The following is a 6,022-nucleotide window of genomic DNA, read 5'->3' on the forward strand; positions in this document are numbered from 1 at the left end:
GGTGTCACGCCCCTTGTGCAGATATCCCAGAACTAGCTACAAGCAGTATTAAAACAGAGAAGTGTTTTTGGGTATGCCCAAATGAGGAAAATCTGTGGACTAAAATCACAAGGGTATTAAAAGAGGACAACATCAAAGCTGCTTTCATAGAAAACCTGGAAGCTTTCTACAACAGATGGGAACATAAAAAGTCTGGGCTGAATGGTACTGCCCTTGATACTGGCCATGTAGTCACAAACTGTAAGGCTGGAGGTGATGTCCTGGGAGACAGTAATAGTAAAGCTGGAGGTGCTGTCCTGGGAGACAGTAATGGTGAAGCTGGAGGTGCTGTCCTGGGAGACAGAAATGGTGAAGCTGGAGATACTGTCCTGGGAGACAGTAATGGTGAAGCTGGAGATTTTGTCCAGGTAGTCGGGAATTATACGCAGGAAGGAATACATATAAATGACCTCATAGGGGACAGGAGCCATAGTAGGGAAACAAGTGTAGTCAAAGATAAGATAAAACCAATATTGCAAACTAGAAATACCGCAGGAAATAGCAAACAAGAGGACTCCAATAGCAATAGTGAGGATAAATTACCAAAAACAACTGGTGGGAGCTCCATTGTTGGTGCTAGGGAGGATAGAAGTAAGACAGGGAAACATGCACCAACAGGGAATACAGTCACAGAAACCCAAGGCAAGCGGAAACCAAGCCTGTGCACATACTATGCACTTGGTATCTGCTGGCATGGGAAATCTGGAAAAACAGATGGGACATGCAACTATGACCACCCTAGAAAATGCCATGCCCATATGACAACAGGAAAATGCAAACTCCCTTCCTGTAAGCTTTTTCACCCTGAAATGTGTACCTCTTCAGTACAGGAAAGACTGTGCTATAACTTAAATTGCCAGGCATACCATCTAAAGGGGACAAAAAGATACAAAACATCCAGGCCATGGGAAAACCTGGGTAGCCACAGCCACTCAAGAGGGAGAGGTTTTTTAGTGCCAGGAAGGAAAAAAAACTGGCAGGAAATGGCAGAAATCGTACACCAAATCCAGTCATTCCTGGAGTGGAACCACAGTCGATGGCCTCCACTCCAAACCAACAGATACAGATACTAATGCCGGAAAAAAAATCCCCCCCCAGTACCAACAATACCACCAGTCCGATAACATTATTCTTTGCAAATATACAGGGTCTAAAGCCAGCAACAAACAACAAAATACCTTTCATCCGTGGACTGTGTTGTGATAGAAACACAGGCCTTATCTCTAGGCTTTATTGAACATAGAATCTTCATAGTACTTCTGCAACAACAAAATATAATGACTAGTACATCTAATAATGGCTTCTACAGGGATGGTGATGTCTTGCATATGTCAAGAGAAAAGTTATAACTACAGGCCACATATTTAAACTCACCATGTAATCTGCATCGGTGATAAATGGATAAAGTAGGAGAGAATCACACACCATATGTTGGTGCCCATGACGCACGCCAAACTGTTGTTGTTGTTAAGGGCCCCTAGAGGTGGTGCAGTATTATCCTGCTGCTGCTCCCCACAGGACCAGTATCACTACAATCTCCCCCTTCTAAAATATCAGAGACAGTAATCTCCCAAACTGTTAGGTGGGCGACGTACACGTCCCGACCTTCGTAGCCCTTGAGCCTCTTCACCAGGTTCGATATTTTCCAGCGGGGTTTGATTAACTGCTGGAGCAGAATCCTCTATTTCCATAGGGGTAGTCTCAAGGGGCTTTCCAGGAGAAAACGAAGCATCTTTCACATCTATTGGTGTATCTTGAGATTCCACACTAATAGGGATTTCAACTGGGGCTAAATGTCTTGTAGATACTGTAGTCTCTTCACCATTTTGGTAGCGAATGTGGGCGTAATGTGGATTAGCTTGCAGGAGCTCTACCTCTTCCACTAAAGGATCCGTCTTGTTCATCCTACGGTGACTCTTCAGGAGAACGGGTCCAGGATGACATAACCAAGTGGGCACGGAGGCTCCCGTAGAGGAACGACGTGAATAGTTGAGGAGTCTTTCATGAGGGGTTGCATTAGTAGCTGTGCACAGCAGTGATCTAATAGAGTGAAGAGCATCAGGTAGGACAGTTTGCCAGTGTTGAACAGGTAGATTGCGCGACTTTAATGTCATTGTAACTGCCTTCCATATAGTACCATTGAACCGCTCCACTTGACCATTGCCTTGAGGGTTGTAGCTTGTTGTTCTGCTGCAGGCAATACCTTTGCTAGCCAAAAACTCCTGAAGTTCGTTACTCATGAACGAGGATCCCCTGTCTGAATGGATATAAGCTGGCATACCAAAAATAGAGAACAACTGTGAAAGACAACTAATAACAGTTGAAGCAGCCATATTTGCACAGGGGAATACAAAGGGAAACCTTGAATATTCATCTACTATGTTAAGGAAATACCTATTCTGATTTGTGCTTGGTAGAGGTCCTTTGAAATCTATATTCAATCTTTCGAAAGGCTGGGTGGATTTTATGAGATGAGTCTTCTCTGGCTGATGAAAGTTTGGCTTGCACTCTGCACATACTCTGCATGCTCTGATCACTTGTCGCACATCTTCCACTGAGTAGGGCATGTTCTTTGATTTGACAAAATGGTACAGGCGTGTAACTCCTGGGTGACACAAAGCCTTGTGGAGAGCTGAGAGTGATTGCAAATCATGACATGCTGCTCCACAGTGGGACCTAGAGAATGCATCAGGTGAGATGTTCTCTTGACCCGGTCGGTACAGAATATCAAAGTCATAACACGATAGTTCCATCCTCCAGCGTAATATCTTGTCATTCTTTATCCTACTTTTGTGCCTCTTGTCGAACATATACATCACGGACCGTTGGTCAGTCCTTATGGTGAAATGTCTACCAGTTAAATAATGCCTCCAGTGGCGAACTGCTTCTATGATGGCCTGGGCTTCCTTTTCTACAGCAGCATAACATTTCTCTGATCCTTGAAAAGTTCTCGAAAAGAAGGCTACTGGTCGTCCTGCCTGAGATAAGACTGCAGCAATGGCAATGTCAGATGCATCCGTTTCCACTTCGAATGGTAGGGACTCATCAATGGCTTGAACTACTGAGTTTTCAATGTCCTGTTTGAGAGTATGGAAAGCGGCTTCTGCTTCCTTTGTCACAGGAAATGTGGTAGCACTCAATGGGCGGACTTTACTTGAATAGTTGTAGATCCATTGTGAGTAATAAGCAAAGAGACCAAGAGTTCTTCGGAGTGACTTTTTGTCTTGAGGCATTGGAAGTTCCCGTAGAGGTCGTAGTCGTTCAGGGTCTGGGAATATTGAACCTCCTTCCACTACATAACCAAGGATGCTAAGCCTTTTAGTTGAAAAAGTGCACTTTTCCTCATTGTAACTGATATTTTTCTTCTTGGCGGCTTCCAAAAACTTATCAAGGTTTGCATCATGTTCCTCCTGGGTCTTGCCACAAATGGTAACATTATCTAAATACGCGTAAGTTCCCATGAGTTGCTCTTCCTGAATGAGTGAATCCATAATTCGTTGGAAGCAGGCTACCCCATTGGTGACTCCAAAAGGGACTCTGGTAAACTGATACAGGCCATCACTAGCCTGAAACGCTGTGTATGGTTTATCTTCATTCCTTATAGGGACTTGATGATAGGCACTCTGCAGATCAATTGTGCTAAACACGTAGTACTGAGCAATTTTGTTCACTGTATCGTCAATTCGAGGTAGAGGGTACCCATCAAGAAGTGTAAATTTGTTGATTGTCTCAGAGTAATCGATAGCCAGTCTCCGTTTCCTATAACCATCTTTAACAACAACAACCTGTGCACGCCAAGGGGAATCACTCGGTTCTATAATACCCTCCTTCAGCAGCCTCTGAGTTTCTTTCTCAATGAACATCCGATCCTCATAAGAATAGCGGCGTGACTTAGCTGATATAGGATGGCAATCCGCGGTAAGATTTGCAAACAGCTTTGGTGGGTCTACCCTTAAAGTGCTAAGTCCACAGACAACAAGAGGAGGCAGTTCACCTCCATATGTTAAGGTGACACTACCATGCAGCTTCTGAAAGTCCTGACCAAGGATAACATCAGAGCACAGTTGTGGCAGAATAGCTAAATGTACATCTTGATAATCCTTTCCATTAACTCTGAGATTTACCTTACAAACCCTAAGGTCTGAATAGAGAGAGATGTTGATGCCATGGAAACGGTACCTGATGAGTGATGTAGAGTCAAGGAGAGCCGTTTAACTAAGTCAAGGTTGATGAAACTCTCTGAGCTGCCACTATCAATAAGACCATCTACTTCTGTTCCTTTGATGAATACTTTCACAACTGCCTTTGACAGTGAATTTGGAGTAGCCGCAGAAGTCACTGTTGCTAGAGTCGCATGATCACTGGAATGTGTGGAGGCACTAGCTCTTGTTGATGCATTAGCACGACATACTTTAGCAAAGTGACCTTTCTTGTGGCATTTATGGCACATTGCTTCACGAGCAGGACACTTTGGACGTGGATGTCTTGAAAAACCACAAAAGAAACACACCGTACCTGCTGCTGCTGTCACTGAGGCAGGTTCCCCAGTAACTTCATTGCAAGAGTCTTGGTCAGGAATTGCAGCACTTACCACTCGAGAAGGCTGAGTGGTACTGTATACTTCAGAATTCTTCTGGGCTGAATCTAGAGCTCTTGCCTGGTCAAAGGCAGCGGCTAAGTCGAGAGTTTTATTCTCCAATAAACGCTGCCTTATTATTGGTGATTGCAGGCCACTGATAAAAGCATCCCTGGAGTTTACCTGGAGAGAGTTTCGGGGGTCAACGCCCCCGCGGCCCGGTCTGTGACCAGGCCTCCTGGTGGATCAGCGCCTGATCAACCAGGCTGTTGCTGCTGGCTGCACGCAAACCAACGTACGAGCCACAGCCCGGCTGATCAGGAACTGCCTTTAGGTGCTTGTCCAGTGCCAGCTTGAAGACTGCCAGGGGTCTGTTGGTAATCCCCCTTATGTGTGCTGGGAGGCAGTTGAACAGTCTCGGTCCCCTGACACTTATTGTATGGTCTCTTAACGTGCTAGTGACACCCCTGCTTTTCATTGGGGGGATGGTGCATCGTCTGCCAAGTCTTTTGCTTTCGTAGTGAGTGATTTTCGTGTGCAAGTTCGGTACTAGTCCCTCTAGGATTTTCCAGGTGTATATAATCATGTATCTCTCCCTCCTGCGTTCCAGGGAATACAGGTTTAGAAACCTCAAGCGCTCCCAGTAATTGAGGTGTTTTATCTCCGTTATGCGCGCCGTGAAAGTTCTCTGTACATTTTCTAGGTCGGCAATTTCACCTGCCTTGAAAGGTGCTGTTAGAGTGCAGCAATATTCCAGCCTAGATAGAACAAGTGACCTGAAGAGTGTCATCATGGGCTTGGCCTCCCTAGTTTTGAAGGTTCTCATTATCCATCCTGTCATTTTTCTAGCAGATGCGATTGATACAATGTTATGGTCCTTGAAGGTGAGATCCTCCGACATAATCACTCCCAGGTCTTTGACGTTGGTGTTTCGCTCTATTTTGTGGCCAGAATTTGTTTTGTACTCTGATGAAGATTTAATTTCCTCATGTTTACCATATCTGAGTAATTGAAATTTCTCATCGTTGAACTTCATATTGTTTTCTGCAGCCCACTGAAAGATTTGGTTGATGTCCGCCTGGAGCCTTGCAGTGTCTGCAATGGAAGACACTGTCATGCAGATTCGGGTGTCATCTGCAAAGGAAGACACGGTGCTGTGGCTGACATCCTTGTCTATGTCGGATATGAGGATGAGGAACAAGATGGGAGCTAGTACTGTGCCTTGTGGAACAGAGCTTTTCACCGTAGCTGCCTCGGACTTTACTCTGTTGACGACTACTCTCTGTGTTCTGTTAGTGAGGAAATTATAGATCCATCGACCAACTTTTCCTGTTATTCCTTTAGCGCGCATTTTGTGCGCTATTACGCCATGGTCACACTTGTCGAAGGCTTTTGCAAAGTCTGTAT

This window comes from Cherax quadricarinatus, chromosome 58 (genome assembly GCF_038502225.1).
Source record: "Cherax quadricarinatus isolate ZL_2023a chromosome 58, ASM3850222v1, whole genome shotgun sequence".
Classification (NCBI taxonomy): Eukaryota; Metazoa; Arthropoda; class Malacostraca; order Decapoda; family Parastacidae; genus Cherax; species Cherax quadricarinatus.